Source organism: Balaenoptera ricei, chromosome 21 (genome assembly GCF_028023285.1).
Source record: "Balaenoptera ricei isolate mBalRic1 chromosome 21, mBalRic1.hap2, whole genome shotgun sequence".
Classification (NCBI taxonomy): domain Eukaryota; kingdom Metazoa; phylum Chordata; class Mammalia; order Artiodactyla; family Balaenopteridae; genus Balaenoptera; species Balaenoptera ricei.
In genome coordinates this window covers 1,449,151-1,469,981 of record NC_082659.1, presented here as the reverse complement: position 1 = coordinate 1,469,981, position 20,831 = coordinate 1,449,151, and the positions used below count along the sequence as shown (strand labels likewise).

General features: G+C 38.1%; 1 protein-coding gene across 13 annotated transcripts in view; it reads left to right on the top strand.

Annotated features, from left to right (window-relative positions):
- Positions 1–20,831, top strand: part of TENM3 (teneurin transmembrane protein 3) — a 2,524,603-nt gene that overhangs the window by 1,247,533 nt on the left and 1,256,239 nt on the right. For all 13 annotated transcript variants that reach the window (XM_059909693.1, XM_059909692.1, XM_059909687.1 and 10 more), the window contains one exon: positions 5,718–5,877. The gene's annotated coding sequence lies outside the window, so the exon portion shown is untranslated. The remainder of the gene's footprint in view (positions 1–5,717; positions 5,878–20,831) is intronic.

Sequence of the window (20,831 nt, the reverse complement as noted above, 5' to 3'; positions counted from 1 at the left end):
TCACATATGGAGCACTGATTTTGAACTTGTACTTGCACTCACGTTCTGTTTCCACCACATACTACTGAATACACATGATCTCGGTCACAGTACCTAGCTCCTCCACGGGCTAGTGTACTCATTTGTACGGTGGGGCAAATGATTATGCTTCCCACGTGGATTGCTTGGAGGATAAAGTGAATATGTGGCACATGGTAAGTGTTTGGTGAATTTGAACCATTACTCTTAACTCGAAGTGATGATATGAATAGTCTTTTGTGCATTTATTAGATAAAGAAGAAACTATAACCAAAAAGATAGAGGCAGTGGTGTGTGTTTCCTCCCTCCTGGGAAGGAGGTTCCTCTTTCAAGAAGACCCTGGCTAGACAGGGAGAGAGGATCCAAGGTCATCCTCGAGAAGTAACTCAGCTGAAATTGGAAGGAATAGCCAGCAGATGAAGGAAGAGAAGAAAAGCTGTGCAAGATTTAGGGATGCCGATAATAGAATTCTAGTAGTGAGCTAAAAAGGTGGCATGGCGGTATGTAGATCATACAAATACATGTTGGGACTCATATTTCTCTCTCACATTATCTGTCCTGTCTATGTGAAGTAACTCTCTTCCATCAAAACACATGACATAACACAGCGACCGACCACCTGAGTTGCTCGGTTATTTTAACCCGCGGAGACTAGGTCTGAACAGCCTCCAGATCTGCTGTTACCTCCTTCACTTATCTTTGCTAAAACATGTGAGAACATCTTTTACTGACCTCTAAAACTTTGGTAGGCAACAAAGACCAATTTAAATAAGATACTTGTGTGAAGAAATTTAAGTCTCACAATCCCTTTTTCTTAACGGATAAAATTAATGAAGCAGTAAAATCTATAAGAAAATGTGATATATGCATACCTGTGATTTAGTTAGGTCGCTTGGGGTAAACACAAAAGGCTTCACGTTGCAAGGATCCATTACAAAAGGCTGCTATAGCAAAATATTAAAGCAAACAAATGAAGGAGCAGGCAAATATTAAGTAGATATTTTAGAAAGAGTTGATTTTTTTTGGGGGGGGAGGGGATATTGGTTTTTGCTGACAATTGAAAAGAAAGCTAACCAAATGTGGTTTTATAATCGTTGGCTTTATGTGTTTATCTTTAATTAGGCCCAACACAGAAACAAACTAGATGATCAGAGTGGGTTGATGGATTTCCCTGTTAGCTTTCTAAGCTGGTTAAATGTAGGTAGTTATTGTAATTTCATATTTACTATTCCACTTTTGCAGCTTTCCGAGTGACAAAAATTCAGCCCCCTGTCATGAGTCTGAGACGTTAAACTGTCCTAAACATTGGCAGTGCTGTGATAGATGAACACAAGCAGCAAGCACTTCGTACGTTGTCACACGAGGCTAATTTAGGCTGCTGTAAATGAGTGGTTTGTAGGAGGGAAACCGACGTGGTGAGAGTAAGAGGTGTGAGACCGCCTGGTGACAAGTCTCAGTCTGTGTTGTGACGCTGTTGTGTTAGTGTCTCGTAAGATCTAAAGCGGCGTCTGCCTCGCTTTGGTGTGTGCGTTCATCACTTAACTGTGTGAGCTGGCCCAAGAGCAGCGCCACGAGCAACACCCTGCTCTTGCGTCGTATTTGTCCTGCAAACACGGGTTAGTCACGAGCGCTACAAATAGGACTTGTCGGAGCAGAACCAGAGACTTTTTTGCCAAATCAAAGATCCATTGCTTCACAAAAGATAGACTTGTATTTGTAGTTAATGATTTGTCTCAAGATCGGATAAGTATCCTTCAAATGTACGATTGATTTTAAACGAGAGCCATTGAATGATACCTCTCCACACTGTGTCCTTTGCAAAATCTGTACCTGTGGTCTGTACAGCTTATCTAAAAACTATACTTCAGTATTCAAGTTGCTCTGTTTTTTTCAAGCAGAATTAGTTTTCAGAAGTATTTTTGTTCATTTCTTACTGGGAAAGACCTTACTAGCCTCTTCAAGCAAGAAAATTACCCCAAAAGCTTGCAAGATTTATAATGCTTAGGGGGAAAAAAAAAAAGGCAATTCAAAACCTAATGGGACATTTTAGGCCTCATTTACATCTCTAACCTGACCCATTTTCTGTAAAACGTTTTCATTGGTAATTTACATACTAAAAGCTAGTTATTTATCCATCCTAACCAAAAAGTTGATGAGATTCCTAATACCACAGTGAAGTTAACATTACCCCGAGAGCTAAATATGGCCATTTCTAGAAGGTTGACTACTGAGTCATTTATTTAGCTATAATCTCCATTACAGGCTGGCCTCCAGATTCTGGAGGATGACATGAAAGGTCAAATACAGCACTGCCACACTCACTTTATTAGCAGGAGTCTTTCCAGGAGCACATGCTTTGGAAATAAAGCATATGAAGGTGCTCTGGGTGTGTACACACACGTATCTACCCAGGAACATAAATAATGCAGTGAAGTACCTTCTCTAAAACAAGTTCCAATATCATGTATTTTTTTGAATCCCATAATGCTTTGCATATGTTCAGAGCTTAAAATTACATTGATGTCGTTTTTATTTTTTTTCATAATTTTAAGTTCCTGAGATTTGGGGGAAAAGGACTGCAGGGAGGAGGTGAAGGGCACAGTTGCAGAGAGAGATGCTTGTCACTGTCTTCAGGGGTATCTGTATATTTTCATGAGGACACATATACATCCATAAATACATACATTTAGTGTATAAATATATATTAGATCTACATATATTATGTTTATATTACATACACACTTGTCTTTTTATTAAAACATCTTTCTATTTTACATATTTGTATTTTAGTATATATTATAGATATTATATATTTTATTATGTTATATATATTTTATGTATATGTAATATCACCACCTGTTGCTAATTGTTACCTTGATAACTTACTATCACAAAGCACTGAGTTTAATAGTAACTTGGCTCATGTTCATAATATAAGCATCTATGAAACATGAACTGCCGGTAGATCTTTAATTTAGTTGGACACCAGTTGCGCACATGTTCACGGTCACACGTCAGGACCTTCAAGACTGTCCTGAGGTGTGACATGCCTGCATGCTAGTTTGAATCCCTCTCTAAGTGGCATACGCCAAATCCTACCAGAATCCAGAGGTTGAGAGTACATAATACATCTGTGCGACTCCTTGCTCAAGGAATTTTATTTTGTTTTGTTTGGGGTTTTTTTGTTTTTCTTTTTGGCTGCACCGGGGGCTTGTGGGATCTTAGTTCTCCGACCAGGGATTGAACCCAAGCCCTCAGCAGTGAAAGCACGGGGTCCTAACCACTGGACCGCCAGGGAATTTCCAGGAATTTTTAAACAGATTTCATTGTGAGTCCCTTGATAAGTTCTGGTCCTATGGGGCGGTGTTCAACCCAATTTCAGTTTGTTCAGCGTCTCCTGCAAACCTTCCTGCCTAGCTTAGTATAGCATTTCATTGCCATCAGGGCAAGTCTGGTACCAAAGAAGGTCACAAACTCTACCCCTGCCGGTGACCTTGGAGCCTAGAGTCTGAGGCTGGGCCACCTGAGACAGCTGCAGGGCCTTGCCCTCCCTGGACAAAGGTGGCTCTGTTTCACTCCTATGTAGTTTTCGTTTACTCAGAAATGAGTTACAGATTGTGTTTGTTTTCAGAAATTCTGTTTGCTGTTGTATTCTTCCTGTTAGTAGAGGCTTTACTAGAGGCTGCACAATCGATTATAAGCAGAGAAAGCAGTCCTTGGCAAATGTAATTACTAAAAACTCATCTGCAAAGTAAACTGCCATCCATCAAACCTTATTATCTTATGACACATAAGAATCGTGACTTTGTTCCCTGTTTTGAGGATGTCACGTCTGGTTGGCATTGCCACCACTGTCTCCATGGCCGTTGCCACCATCACAGTTATGGCTACTGCTAAAGCCCCCTCTTGAGGAAGGCCACTTGAAGGGTTTGACTTCCCCGCTCTATTGAGTGGCCTGAAAACTTAGGTCGTGTTGGCCCTACAGTCTGCCTGTCAGTCTTCCAAAGAGCATGTGGCCACGGGCTGTTCAGTTTTCTACTCAGCTCCTTGGAATATCATTGGATAATGTCTCTAGTGCTGGAATTGAATGGTAATACTCAATGAATACTGTATTTTCTATGAAAACACTTTCCGTTGTCAAAGTTCCCCAAGTACATGCTGGTAAATGATACACACCATCTCCAGATATATTATTAGATGCTAGCATCAGGCCACACAGCAAAGCATTTCTTTTTTATCATCTGGGCATTCTTGTGTTTGATCTGTGAAGATAGTATCATTTAAGCACCACAATTCCTATACACTCATTTCAAAGATATCTCATGATGATCGTAAACTATTATGTCCCTCTTAATATTTCCCAGAAATTAAATATATTTTAAGAGTCCATGTCTACCAGTGCCTTTTCAGTCATTTATTCTAGAAACGTTGAGTGAATATTTACTGTGTAGTAGTTACAAATGAAACAACTATGATCCCTCACCTCATGAACCTTGGAGTCCCGGGGAGGAAGTCAAACCAACAAAAAGACCACAAGATAATGCCGGGTTATGTTAATTTAGAAGAAAGTGAACAGAGGACTGTAATATTCAGTAATGGAGAGAAGGCTGGTATTTAGATAGGGTGGTCAGGAAGGCTGGCTAGCAGAGGACGTTCAGATCAGGACTGAACGGTGATCCGGAGCCAGCTACGTGAAAATCAGTGGGAAGACCATGCCAGGCAGAAGATGCCCGTACAAAGCCCTAATGCAGTAAAGAGAACAATGTAACCACAGATTGGAAGAAGGCTGTTCCGCTTGGAGTGTGATGGTGTGTGTTAGGGAGATGCACACAAACGAGATGGGAGAGGTGGACGAGGAGAGAGACCATGACCATGGTATCAAACATTGGGCACCGTTACCGCTCTGTGAGCTGAACCTACACTCCCAGCCATGGCCTTCACCCCTGCCCCCATCATTGATAGCACCTGCCCCTGAGTAAGCTTGTGGCTTATGGGAAAACAGAAGAGAACTTGCATTTTCAGAGGAGAGGCCGGCTCCCAAGAGAAGGCGATGAGAAGCATCTGCCCTAAATTTGTCCGGGTTTTTTTGTAAACTCAGTAATCAAATAAGTTACTTCACCTTCCGTGTGGCAGAGAAATGAGGGGCAGAAGTTGCCTGATTCTTATCCTAATGTAGTGCCCACAGCAGTTCTGTTGTCTCTCTTACTCTTCTGGAAGTAATACAATCTATTATTGTACAAAGGAAAGTTCTTTTTTTTCCCCATAAAGTTGAATTTTTTTCCATTTGCTCTCAGAATCCATGATGTGTGTTATTGTAAAGTGAACATGCTAGATATACCCCAATACACGGTCATACCAGACTTGAATGTTGTAATGTTTGAATATCCTAAGAAAATTAAATCCAGTGCTGAGAAGATCAGGGCCAGAGTTTTGATGGATCTGCTAACTACTATAGTCAACCTTGCCAAATATGCCTTCAGTGTTTTATTTGTATCTTTAGTGAATGTTGTATACCTACACATGCACAATTATATCAAATTTATCTATTTATTCCTCTTTTCCAGAAAAAAAAGCTCATGTAATTATAAATGTTTATACGTAATAATTACCAACAGAAATTGAGTTTATATATGTGAACTATTCATGTACAGTCATAGTGGCTTGTGGGTCCCTGTGTAAGGAATGCCTTCTCTCTGCAGGCCAAGAGCTGTTTCCTAAGAGGAGGTGCTTCCTAGGAAGGCGAGGTGGCCACCATTCTCCGCGGGGCAGAGCCAGGGGGCCCAGGCCCAGTGCGCTGACTTTGCTGGCAGCTGGCCTACGTGGAGGTCCAGAACGACCCCCTGGGAAGACACAGATGTGGTGAGTACCCATGCGAGGCCAGGCGCTTTGATAGCCCTGTCTTCTGGAGAAACTTGTTTTCTGATTTTCTTGTCAATCCCGTCATTCTTTCCTACATAAACTTTCTAACAAACTGTCAAACATCTGCCTTTTCTTTGTACACTTTTTTCTGCACCCTGCCTATAGCCATAGTACTTCAGTAGATAAATGACATCTCACCTCCTCTTTGTGCATAAGTGTGCAATGTTGCAAATGCCAACTTATAATAAGAAAGAAAGGAGGGAAGGAAGGAAGGGAGGGAGGGGAGGGAGGAAGGAAGGAAGGGAGGAGGGAAGAAAGAAAGGAAAGAAAGGGAGGGAGGGAGGAAGGAAGGAAAGAAGGGAGGGAGGGAGGGAGGGAGGGAGGGGGAAGGAGACAAGGATGGAAGGAGAGGAGAAATAAGTCAGACTATTGTGTAAGTCTGTAACTCCACCGTTGTAGTTCTTTTAGCGTCGGTTAGAAATAGCTATTATCAAGTGTCCGGCTGCCAGGAGCCTTTGAAATCCAGTAATTATTTATGAGAATTTTATATAGAAGAGGTAGAAAACATAAAATAACTTTGGTTCATAAAACAGGAAAGATAAATGTTACCAGAAAAAAGAAAATCTGTAACAAACGTGTAATGACCTCTGTGAATGGAAATCTGTCCTATGCTGGTGCGATGGTTAAATGGAAATCAAGGGTGTTTGCTTTGTTAATGCGCAGGTCCTGCCCCTCCACACAAAAGCAGGTCTGTTCCCGAAGATACGACACAGAAATACAATTTTTATTGTTAGAATTTGGGGGGGCTTGCTGATTGTAAATATATTGTAAAGTAAACCTAAGGCTGCAGTTTTCTTTCTTTCTTTTTTTTTTTTAACCATGGGCATTTAAAGTTTTTTGACATGGAATTTCTGAGTTCCTCTAAATGTAATTATAATCTTTAAACCACTTTATAAACAAGAATTATAAAAAGTAGAAAAGCATAAAGAATTACTATTTGCTGCACCATATACCCTCTGAGTACTTGACTACTTAAAGGTCTCTGACTATATTTAGAGAGAAATAATACTAGCATGTGATGCAGGCAAAGACTGAAAGCAGGAATTGTATAGAACGTCTAAATGTCACAGGTGTTATTGGAATGCAAATGTACTTTTCTATGCGTTTTATAGGTGTTATATATAGCTAGCATTTGACACCATACTTTTACACTTTATTTTCTGACTTTTTCACCTATTACCTTTTTCCAAATTACTAGAAACTAAAAATACCCTCCTGAAATTAAGAGAATGGGTGCTTTGACAAATAAAGGAAGTGCGAGTTTTCTGCTATCATTAAGATATATGCTTATATCTTAATGAAATATATCATTTCTAAATGAGCTGAACTAACTACTCACTGTCAGAAATCTTCCTGAGATGGAATTTCTGCCTATCAACATAGGATAGATGTGACTTTGGAGATAAGTAATTTGGGCAATCTAATTATTTGAAAAAAGGAGGAGAAAATGAGTAATAAAATTATTATAGGAAAATTAGATTTCAATAAAATCAGAGTTGAAGATTAGAAAACACGTATAATTAATGAGAGGATTCCTTTTATTTGGCATTTGAACCACAAAATCGAAGTCTTCACATTTTTTCTTTGACAAAACTCAAGTTTTTCAGAAATTAAATAAAATTAAGGAACAGTTTCCTTTCAGAGCAAAGAGAGATGGTGCATTTTTAGTTAAACACATTATATAAAAATGTAATGAAAAGAAAACCTGTCACTTATGTCATTCTGCACATTTTTAAGGCAAATTGTTCATCAATGAACTACTAATTAATATGTAGGAGAAATGCTGTATTTAAATAACATCCTCATTTGCTAACTGGATATTACATTAATGGGTATAAAAATATGACATAGCAAGGATACCACTTAAAGCCTTCAAAACTGTGAATATCCAAACTATTTTCTGTCTGATATCATCACAGTCACATTTATCACCAAATGTGTGTTTTATAAGTACTGTAAGTCATAAATCCAATGGCTTCTATTCTTTAGGATCGCATTTTTGGAGCTAGTTTCTTGAGTAATATTCACTGCAAACACTTTCAGAGTAACTTTTCAGAAATAAAACAACTCTTGAAGGAACACAACTGCTTTCTTACTAGGAACAGAAGTGTTTTAAAAAGAAAAGAGCATCTGTTCCTTTTCCCCTCCGATGATTTTATTGTCCTCTGGATCGTGGGAATTTGCTGTGGGTAAAAAGAGAGGTGTGGTGCAATTCAGGATCACTTGGCCCATCTGGGAACTTGAGCATCCAGTTCAGAATGTGACCTGACTTATTCAGATGACACCAGTTTCTCCCATTCTTCTATTGTCATTTAAATTTCTGTTCATGTTTTGACAACCCTTCTTTAGTAGAAAGCACAGGAAACACCAAGCTGCACCTCTTGAATCTCCATTCTTAAGCTGGGATGCTTTATTTATTCTAGAGCTAATGTTTCCATAATACGTGGTGTCACAAAGGAGAATGAAAGTCTCACTTTGGATATGCCTCTGTAATAATTCTCAGTTATAGACTATAATTAATCTGAATAATGGCAACAAAAGAAACACATGAGAAAAGTAATTTTAGTCTTTAGTTAAAGAAGCTTAATGAAAGCAGCATTCTTCCACTTAACAAATATTTATGTGCCAGGAACTTGGTTGCTAGGTGCTGAAGATCATGAAACTTACATCTACACTGTGCTCTCATTGCAAGTTGTTCTGATTGATGTAAAAAATAAAGCACGCAATTTTACCTGGATTTTGCAATAGGCTAATCTACCCTTGTCATAGGGGAAGGAGGGGCACATAGGGGATCCAGTATTTGAGCAGACTTGAAGCTTGGGGTAAGGAGTGGGCAGGATTTTAGGCTGTGGAAAGAACACAAAGTCCTTAAGGTGGGGAACTGCTTGGCACATTTGTTGACCTGAAAGGGGCCCAGTGTGTCTGGAGCAAGGAGAGCGGAGAGCCGATAGAGATCACACTGGAGCAGTGAGTGAAGGAAAGGTCGTCCAGGGCCTTGCAGGCCCCATTAAAGAAATGTGATCATTATTCTAAGTGCAATGAGAAACCATTGGGGATTTTTAGGCAAAGGAGTGATGAGGTCAGATTTCTATGAAAAATCATCACTCTGATAAATGTGCGAAGAACAAAACAGACATGGAGAGGAGAGGCTATGGGAAGACCAATTTGGAAAATTTTACACCAGTTCAGGAAGGGGAAGAGGGTGATGTCGTAGGGGTCCCCTGGGAAGATGGAGACCAGTCCGTGGTTGTCATGGCTGGTTAAGAAAGAGAATGGACCGGATGGGTTAGGGGTCAGAAGGGCCAAAATGACTCTCATGTTTCTGGCTGGAGAGATGAGGTAGTGTTTTTGATTCTTATGTTCAGTTTGAAGTGGCTACGATATATCTAAAAGGGGTGTATCCCAAAGAAAGCTCTGTATATAGTTCTGAAGCTCAGAAATCGGGACCAAAGGTCTGAATTTGGAGTCATTGGCTTTCAAATGGTAATTGAAGTCATGACAGAGGATGAGGTTGGTTGGAGAGAGCACATAGGGAGATAAAGAAGAAAAGCCCTAGGCAGAAAGAATCTGAAGGACTCTGAACTTTAGCCATTAGGTGGAGGAGGAGTAGTTGGGAACCGGAGACTGATAGGAATAGACAGAGAAGTAGGAGAAAAACACGGAGAGCGAAGCGTCATAGAAGCCAAGGGAAGGAGAGAGTATTTCCACACAGCGCTGGAAGGTCCGTAAAATGAACAGTACGAAGTATCCCCTTGAGTTAAACACCAAGAATATCACTGGTAGCCTTTGCAACAGAATTTTGATAGAGGAGTGGGGCGAAATCCAGATTAAAGAAGGTTGTTCCATGAATGACAGAGGAAGAAAAAGGAGCAACAAATGCAGACAACTCTTTCCAAATTTGGCTGTGAAATTGAGGAGATGAATAGGAATGCATGAAGGGAAAGATGGGAAATAAACAGAGGTTTGTTTGGTTTGGTTTTTTTGGTTTAGTGACAGTACAGAATTCCTGAAAGAATAGGCACGGATGGGATCCAGCAATCCGGTGTAGAAAAAGGTATTTTTTTCTTGAATAAAAACATTTTCATTAATATCTCAATAATAAAATTCATGTTTTGATTTAACTCACATCTTCATCTTTTCTGCTGAGAAAATTTCCAAGTTAGCTTGAAGCCTCGTCGTGTATTAGGATCTTCCTCAGCGGTTTCCATCCTTGTCTACATAGGACAGTCACCTGGGAAGCTGTATAAAATACAAATGCCTGGGTTCCATTCCTAGAGGTACTGATTTAATTGGACCGGGTTTTATACAGAGTATTGGGGGCTTTAAAAGCTCCCGAGCGATACTGAAGGGCAGCCGAGGGAGAGAAGTACTGACGTAAGGGACTGTTTTGTGCAACTACTGAGCATATTCAAGACGTTTTAAACATCCAAACTTATTATATTAGGAAATGGTTTTAAACAGGAAAAGGAATATCTCTTCTAGTGGATCAGGAGAAAAAGAGGAAAGGATGGATACATGTAGTAAGGGGCTCTGTTGGTTCAGTGGCAGGAGTGTGAAGTGTTTGCTGTGCCGGGGAGGACAGTGTTGGGAGTCACGAACGAAAGCAGTCATGGGGTCGAAGCAGGTAAACAGTGTTTGAAATAGTCACCGCATTGAGTGGAAAAGAATAACAACTAGAGAAGTGCAGTGAGATTGCCCAGCGTTGCTGAGAGCTTATTAAGGTTGACGACTATGAATGTTCAGAGGACTGCATGATTTTCTCCAGAAGCTTCCCAGCAGGAAAACTCACATATGGTATTAATCCAGGATGAAATTTTCCTAATAGTATGTAAAGAACAAAAGAGCCTGAGAATGCAAGAGGGTGGTAAGAGAATGATGCATACGTGGGGCTGTGGGTAGTAACCGGGATGGGAAACGGAGCAAAGACAGGAACGCCTGACGTAATAGTCCTGATGGGGTCAAATACTAGGTTTAGTGAGAGGAACTGAGCAAACAGGGTGGGTAGAGAGAGGCTGGGGCTGAGGCAGAAGGATGTCTGATTTACGTTTCGAAGTAGAGTTTCAGGAAGGGATATTCTGTGTTGTGACTCTGAGAGTGGGTGGATGAGGTGGAGTGAAGGGTCACTGAAAACGTGAATATCAGGAAACAGAGGCCGGGTCGTGCCGTCCTCTGCTGGCAGTGGTGGGCTGGGAAGAGCCGGTAGACAAAATCTTAAAATAACGCAGAGCCACATGCAGAGGCTTAGCAGTTGACAGCAAAGAGTAGAGGTTACGAGAGGCATAACTAGGTAGCATGGACTCAAAGAGTAGTTTTGCCCACACGAGGAGAGAAAGGATGAAGTCCTGTAAGTGGTGTGGAAGAGAGTGCTGCTCTTCCCTAAATCGCACCGTCCTCTCCTCACTTCATGTATGTTTGTCTGTGTTGCATGGTTTGAGTGTAAACAGTCAAGTCTTGTGTCCAACTAGCTAGCCCATCAGTCCCATAGTGATGCCTCAATATTTTGTGAGAGTCGAGTCCTTCATTAACTCCCTGGGTCAGGAATATTCAAAGTCTTAGAAGATTTGCACAAGAAGGTCTTCTGGCACAGCGATCTGAGGATAATGGCTTTGAAATGGGGCTTGTGGCTCTACCACTAGCTGGTGACTGTGGGTGTGTGAATTAACTTCAAGCTCCTCATCTGTGAAATGGGAATAAAAATAATAAGTTCCAGTGTGGGATTGTGAAGATTCATGGAAGTAATGTACATAGAACCAGCTGGCATTTACCTGTCACATATGAAGTATTTAATAAGTAGAAGCCAATCACATTATTATTTGTTGTTGTTGTTGTTATCTTAATGTATAATCCATCTCATGTGCTACTATTCAAGCTCAAATAAGTGTGAAAGGCTTCTTGAGGCTCCCTCCTGCCTCTATGACGTCACACATTCTGAAACGCCCTTCCAAGTGCCCATGCTCTACGTCTAACTGGCACATTCATCTCAAACTGGCTCCAGCCCCAAATTTCTGTATCTTCCAGCCCAAAGTTTATTCTCATTCCAACCTCTAGATGGTGAACAGATAACCTTATCTAGTAAATCCTGTATCCCCAGCCCCTGAAACAGAACTTGGACAAAGTAGATATTGTTAAGCAATATCTTAATGTAAAATGGTACAAAAGGGAACTTGCCATAGGTTGCTAAGAGACATGTTGTTGGTTTATCTTCTAGAAGCAGTGTTAGGTGTGGAAAGCAGGTGCAGGAGAGAGACAGCCTGTTAATCCAAACTGAGGGAGGAGACAGAGCATCCTTTGCTTCATCCATTGCAAGTGATGTTTTCTGGTGCACTTGGCTGGGGGAATGGATAATTATGAATTACAATCATCAGTCTTAGAAATGATGAAAGTTCTTAACATCCCCACATCATGCCTGCTGAGCAGAGGCCTTAATCTGGCAACATTTCAGATATGATAAAAAGATGCTTGAGTAACATTTGGCAGAGGTTTATAAAACATTAAATCCCATAGAAACATATTTGAAAGATGTAGTTTTTCAAAGTTTAATAATTGGATTATTATTTAAATGAATCACTTTTTAAGATGTCATGCCCAGCAGGAAACCAATCATGTGAGCAAAACTTCAGTCTTTTAAAATTATAATTAAATTAAATAGTATCTTGTAGCTTGCATGTAATACGGGTGATAGTGGTGCTGATCTTATGGAACAAAACATTATCAGCTGCAAAGAGGTACAATTAGCTTATTCTTGCAATATATAGTCATTTCAATTTAAAAAAAGGAAAAGTTAACAGAAAAAAAAAAGCTCAAAATTCTGAAGTAGTGGATTTAATAATTTCTTTTATATTAATGACCAGGTTGTCCTAACAAAAGAATTAAGTAGAAGAGATTGTAGAATGGGCTTTCCCAACAATAGAAATAAGATACAGCATTAGCAAACTACTATTCTTATATTATGATGGCAAGGAGAAAGGCAGGTAGCACTGACTGAGCACTTCTCTACTGAAAAATCCTGTAGACACTGTATGTGGCGTATCTCATTGAATTGTCATTCACTAACTATTGTCCCTAATTTTCACATTGTTTTAAAAAATGATACCAAGAAAGATTGACCTGGTGAAAAAGAGCTATTAAGTGACAGATCTGAGGTCTGAATTCTGTCAGATGCCAAAGCCAGTATTTTGATCACTGACGTATGAAGCCTCAATTCATCCTTGGATTGTCTAGACAGCCCTGGACCATTAACTTATTCATTGCAAGTTAAGAGTTTAAAACCAAGGAGTGAACAAATGATTTATGAGGTCTTAGAAAATGCGGTAGAACTGCTAGAACATATTTTGTCAAAATTCGTCATTTTTCTTGGATAGTTTTTAGACTGACAAAGCAGGAGTCAGGATTCTAAGCTGACATAACAAAGCTTCTGTCATAACAAACTCGTGGGCAAGACGGAGAAATGGGAGCAAGATGATGAAATAGAGAGGAAACACTGGTGCTGAGATCATGTATTGTCAAATAATTATAGTGACAAATGAAGGTTACAGATGATAGATTTTAAAGTGGGACTGGAAATGTATTGTTCAAACTTTTGTTTAAGATATTTTAGAAAATATTTTGAATAAAAAATATATTAGGAATTTTGAAGTCTAGAAAATAGATGAACAGATTTTAATCAGAAGACCCTACATTCTCTGAATAATTAAGAAATTTAATTCCGAACTACCCACAGAATGGTAGAGACGTTTTGAAAAGAATACAACTCTGTATAGCTCACTTCTTGAATTGGGGAAATTTATTTGTGGTTTGAACATTCAGTAGGGAAATGGTTTCCCATCTAATAGAGGGCATCGTACAGGGAGGGATGCCCTTCTTTGGAGCAAGGCTTTAAAAGTGTCGGGGTCTCTCAGTCACTGAATTGGCAATGAAACAAAGCAGAACAGGAGACAGCAAACTAAACCTAATAGGGAGAGTTTATTCAAGGGTTATATTATATGATAGAAAAATGATTTAAAATAGTAGAAGTGGCATTTCAAAATAACTTCTAGTTGTTTTAAATTTCTTAATATTGAATAGCATGTAGAAAGGTAGTAAATGTCCGTAGGCTCTATAGGAGCTTAAACCTGGTGAAGTAATAATCCCTGTGGTAAGCAGCTTATTATGAAAGATACAAGTCAAAAAAAGGCAGAGCAAACAGAGATATCAATATGTCTTCCTCAAGTTTAGAATCAGTATTTATTTTAGAGCTTTGAGTCAATTTCATTATTCTGTCTCCTTCTTGGTAGTCAATTTATTGTTTAGGGCTCTCTTGATTAAACCCTGTCACTTCAGGGGAAGTTCAAGAGAATAGTGCATTATTGACATCACAGAAACAGTTGTTAGTAATCAATACATTTTGAACCACATACTGGGTATATCTTTAAGGACATAATTCATCAAAAACAGGCTTACTGGGGCTCTTCATGCTATTTTCATTGATTTTCCCTTTGTGGGAAGACATGGTAGATATTCTATATGTGAAATAAGAGTTATATTCAAAATAAAGAAGTCAGCTGCTCAAAAAATGCTCAGTTACAAAGAAAAAAAATCAAGTATAAGGATTCTAAAGAAGAAATACAATTGAATTTAAGTTGTTATTCTCACATTTTAATATCTCATGCAGAAGAATGTAATTAAATGACTTACAGTTTTTTAAAAGATTACACGTAAGGAATACCAAATTCTAGGTGTGAATTCCATTCTTGACTTACTGTGTGAAATAGAGGTAGAAAATTACTTTTATTTAGTTATCTTATAAGCCACTGCATAGCTTTCTTTTAAATTTAAAATTAAGTGTAAATATACATTGCTTTATGCTGTATGTCTTCTACATATTTGTCTGTTAATGTAAAATTTTAAATAACTATTGGAGTTCACATTATAAAGTATCCTAAATGAACCCTAGTGTACAGCAAATGATTTATAAAGGGAATAATAACCTTCTAATCTTGCAAATCTGTGTTTTCCTATATAATGTTAGCTTAAAAGATCAAGACAATTCTTTTTTTTTTTTAACATCTTTATTGGAGTATAATTGCTTTTCAATGGTGTGTTAGTTTCTGCTGTATAACAAAGTGAATCAGCTATACATATACATATATCCCCATATCTCCTCCCTCTTGCGTCTCCCTCCCACCCTCCCTATCCCACCCCTCTAGGTGGTCACAAAGCACCGAGCTGATCTCCCTGTGCTATGCGGCTGCTTCCCACTAGCTATCTATTTTACATTTGGTAGTGTATATATGTCCATGCCACTGTCTCACTTCGTCCCAGCTTACCCTTCCCCCTCCCCGTGTCCTCAAGTCCATTCTCTACGTCTGCGTCTTTATTCCTGTCCTGCCCCTAGGTTCTTCAGAACCTTTTTTTTTTTTTTTTTTTTTTTTAGATTCCATATATATGCATTAACATACGGTATTTGTTTTTCTCTTTCTGACTTACTTTACTCTGTATGACAGACTCTAGGTCCATCCGCCTCACTACAAATAACTCAATTTCATTTCTTGTTATGGCTGAATAATAGTCCATTGTATATATGTGCCACATCTTCTTTATCCATTCATCTGTCGATGGACACTTCGGTTGCTTCCATGTCCTGGCTATTGTAAACAGAGCTGCAATGAACATTTTGGTACATGACTCTTTTTGAATTATGGTTTTCTCAGGGTATATGCCCAGTAGTGGGATTGCTGGGTCGTATGGTAGTTCTATTTTTATTTTTTTAAGGAACTTCCATACTGTTCTCCATAGTGGCTGTATCAATTTACATTCCCACCAACAGTGCAAAAGGGTTCCCTTTTCTCCACACCCTCCCCAGCATTTATTGTTTGTAGACTTTTTGATGATGGCCATTCTGACCGGTGTGAGGTGATACCTCATTGTAGTTTTGATTTGCATTTCTCTAATGATTAGTGATGTTGAGCATCCTTTCATGTGCTTGTTGGCAGTCTGTATATCTTCTTTGGAGAAATGTCTATTTAGGTCTTCTGCCCATTTTTGGATTGGGAAGACAATACGTTCTTTTCAGTACTGACAAAGAATCTGAAATGAGGGCTAGAGGAAAGTAGCATATCTTAAATTGTGTTATAAGATGGAATATTACTGCCCTTCAGAGTCAGGAAGAAAGACTTGATCTAAAAGTGAGGGTTTTCACTTTTAAAACAGTGGCCTATTTTGTTTTCTGAAATCCACATATTTTAGGTCACAATCTAACCCCAAAATCTGCCCAAATAGCCCATTATTCTAATTTTTGCATTGAAGGTGCATTGTTATAAGCTCTTTGAGTGAATTTGCTGTGAAGAAATCTGATTTGTGAAAAAACAAGAAATCTCTTCACAGCTACATATCAGCTGCATAGAGCTGCATACAGCTACAAGTGACTCAAACGGCCATTGAATGCACAGACACTTTGTATGTTACCTCACTCCTGGTCCAACCTTAAGTTGGGGCCTTACTTACCACTTGACCTCCCCACTCTTTCCACGTAATGCCTCACCAGTCCAATCCATCTGATGCTTTGCTCTAGCTAATATTATCTGCCAGAAATATTCTCCTTCCTTGTATGTATCGATGGTTCAATACTTTTTATTGCTGAGCGGTGTTTCATTGACTGGGTATACTTGATTTGTTTATCCATTCATCAGTGGAGGGGTATTTAAGTTGTAATCCACTTGGGGGGGGCATATTTTGAATAATCTGCCACGAGAATTGGAGAACAAGTGTTTGTGTGGATCTATATTTTTATTTCCCATGGGTAGTTAGAAAATGGCACTTATGTATCTTATTGTAAGTGTATATTTACTTTTAAGTAGTTGCCAAATACTTTTCCAAATATAGCACTTTGCATTTGCATGAGCAATATATGAGACTTTCATCTGCACCACATTTGCACCAAAACTTGGTATGTCAATCCTCTTAACTTTAGCCACTCTTAAATATGTGTACTCACAGTGATCTTAATTTGGTCCTAATGACTAATGACATTGAATATTTTTGTGTGTTTATTGGATGTTGGGATATCTCATTTTATAAAATATCTGTTCAAATCTTTTGTCCATTTAAAAATAGTTATTTGTCTTATTATTATTTGGTACTTCGTGCATTCTGAATAAATCTATCAGATACCAGTTCTGCGAATATTTTTCTCAGTACATGACTTGCCTTTTCATTTTCTTAATGGTTGTGCTTTTGAAGAGCACAAGTTTTAAATGTTGATTAAGTAGAGTTTATCATTTAAAAAATTACTTTTGTGTGTCCTATTTAAGAAATCTTTGTCTAATCTAAGTTCACAAATGTTTTCACCTGTGCTTTCTTTTAGAAATTACATAATTTGGGGGGTTTTATTCAGATTTCTGATTCCTTTCAAGTTGCTTGATATATATGGTACAAGGTAAGAGTCAATGTTTTTACATATGGATATCCAGTTGTTCCTGTACCATACGTTGAAAAGTATTTCCTTTCCTCACTGAATTTCCTGGGACTCTGCTAAAAATCAATTGGTCATATAAGAATGGGTCTATTTGTAGGCTATCGATCTGTTCCATTGGTCTTTATTTTTATGCCAATACCACATATTGTCTTAATTACTGTAGCTTTATAGTACATCTTGAAATCAGGTAATATAGATCCTCCAGCTTTGTTTTTCTTTTTGAAAACTACTTTGGTCACTGTAGTACCCTTGCATTGCCCTATAAATTTTAGACTCAGCCTTTTAAGCTTGAAAACCTGTTGGAATTTTGATTGGAATCACATTGAAAACAGAAATCAATCTGGGGAGAATTGACACCTTAATGATATTGTGTCTCCTCATCCCTGTTCATTTATTTGGGTCTTCTATTTAGCAATGTTTTATAGTTTTCAGTATCTTGGACGTATTTTTTAAAAACTTATCTCTACATATTACATGATATTGATGCTATTTTAAATGACACAGTTATAAACTTCATTTCTATTTGTTGCTAATACGTAGAAATACAATTGATATTTGTATATTGATACTGTATTCTTGACATTAAAAAAACTCATTTATTAGTTGTGGGAACTATTTTGTGTATTCCGTAAGACAATTGAATAGGTAATCATTCCATCTGTGAATAGAAAGAGTTTTACTTCTTGTTTCAAATCTTGGACTTCCAGTACAAATTTGAATAGAGATGGAGAAGTAGACAACGATGCCTTATTACTGAGCTTAGGGAGAAAACACTCTGTCTTTCACCATTAATATGATTGATCTGTAGGTTTGTTATAAACAGCATATATTTGCGTGTTGCTTTTTTATACAATCTGACAACCTCTGGCTTTTAATCAGCATCTACTTTTATTTATACATTTTATTTATATTTTATAGGTTATAAAATATATATTTATATTTAATGTCATTGTTGAAATAATTAGGTGAAACATTCCCAATTTACTGTATTTTTCCAGTTGACCAGATGTTTTTGTTTCCTTTTATCTTTTTTTCCTGCCTTAATGTGGTTTAAATGAGTATTTTTTGTATTACATTTTATCTCTACTATTGGCTTACTAGCTATGGTTCTTTCTTCTTTTTTTTTTTAGTGGTTGATCTAGGGCTTACATTTATCACAGACAGCTTTCAACCACATTCTACCACTTCACATATTGTGTGAGAAACTCGCAACACTGTTCCTTCATTTCCTCCCTCCTGACCTTTGTGCTAATGCTAGCATACATTTTACTTTTACGTGCGTTATAAACTCCACAATACATCATTACTCTGTTTTATTTTGAAGAGGCAGCTATCTTCTAAAAAGATTAAAATTAAAAAAAGTTTTTTCTATGTGCCTTCATTTCTCCATACATCCAAATTTCTGTCATTTACCCTTTTCCTTTTGTTTGATAAGCATCCTTTACTATAATTTGTAGTGCATGTCTGCTTTTGATGAATCTTCTCAGATTTTATATGAAAAAAATGGCTTTATTTTATCAATGCTTGAAAAATATTTTCACTAGATATAGAAGTTTATTTTGACTTTTTTCCCCCTGCAATTTAAAAATGTTGCTTTTTTTTTTTTTTTTTTTTTCTTTCTTTCTTCCTCTACACCTAATGTGTCTCTTTTTATTCTGGCTACTTTTAAGCTTTTTCTCTTTATCATTGATAGTCAGCAATTTGGCTGTGTTGTTCTTTGGTGTGATTTTATTTGCATTTATTTTATTTGAAATTTATTGAACTTCTTTGATTTGAAGGATTATGATTTTCTTCAAATTTGGAAAAATGTTAGCCATAATTTCTTCATTTTTTTGTGTGTGTCCCCTCCTTTTCTAGAACTTCATTACACATATGTTAAACAGCTTGATGTTCCACAGGTCACTGGTACTCTTTTGATTTTTTTTCCTCTCAAGTCTTTTTCCTCCACTTCATTTTGGATTTTTTCTATGACTGTGTTTTCAGGGTCAATGATCTTTTTCTCTTCAGTGTACTATATTCTGTTGATCTTATCAAATTTATTTTTCACTTCAGTATCTTATCTTTCATCTTTAGAAATTCCATTTCAGTTTCTTTTTTATCTTTCAGAGTTCTCCTCATCGTAACTGTGTGCTTCTCGACAATCTTAAGTCTATGAAGCGTATTTATAATAGCTGCTTTAATGCTTCTTCTGTCTAGTCCTATCTTCCCACTTGTCTGTATCTGTTAATTCAATTGCTTGAATTTTCTTCTAATTATGCCTCGTATTTTCCTGCTTCTTTGCACGCCTACTAATTTTGGATTGGATGCTAGACATTGTGAAGATTACATTTTTGGATTCTGGATTTTGTTGTATTCCTTTACAACAAAAGTATTGGATCTTGTTCTGGCACGCAGTTAGGTTACTTGGACTCAGTTTGATCCTTTCTATATTTGCTTTTAAGCTTTGTTAGGGAGGATCCAAAGCAACTTTAATCTAGGACTGATAGGCTCAGTATAAAAATGACGTCCCACTTGAGAAGTCTACAGTATTCTCCATCTATCATGAAGTCTTTCCACTCTAGCTGATGGTAACACAAGCTCTTTCTAACCCTGAGTGATCTCTGGGAATTTCCATTGCTGGTACTGCTGCTTTCCTGTGGTCCTCTCCCCAGCTTTGGGGAGTTTCCTCTCACGAACAGATTAAAGATTCAAGGGGACAGGACCCATCTGCAGATTCCCAGAGCCCTCCTTGGTACTCTGCCCTGCACGTTACAGCTGCCTGGGACTCTCTGTACTCAGTTCTATGTCTCCTACTCTCAGTGAGTTAGCTAGGCTTTTTAAAAATTTCTCCTTCTGTGTAATGGCTTGGAAACTGCCTCCAGACAGTAACTTTGGGCAATTGTAGGACTCACCTCATTATTTCATTTATGTCAGGGATCAGAATCCTATGCTTCCTCTCAACCAATGTCTGAAAACCTTTTTTTCAGGTATTGTGTCTGGTTTTATAGCTGTTTAAGGCAGATGGTATATCTGGTCCATATTACTCAGATATTCCCAGAAACAGTTTTTCTCTTTCTTTAGTTTCCTTTTTTAAGACATATTTCATGTGTCATTCTCACTGGGAAACCACCACTGACCCCACTTTTCAAGATGAGTTAAGTTTCATTCAGCACATCTCCATTCATAGTGATTCTGTCAGTTACTTGTTGGGACAAGTACTTGGGGGACACTTGTTTCCCATTGCCTACTGAGTGTTGGTTTCCTTTTCTGTCTGAGGAAATGGTGTCCCCCTTGAGGGTAGGGATGGGATCTTATTCATATCCATGCCCCCCTGTACTGGACTAAATCAGTCAAACTTACTACTCCATAACAAACAGCTTGAATTTTTCTGCTTTGTTCACATATTAAACATACATTTCTCAACTTGCTTTTCAGGACCATCCATTCTGTGACCTAAACTATT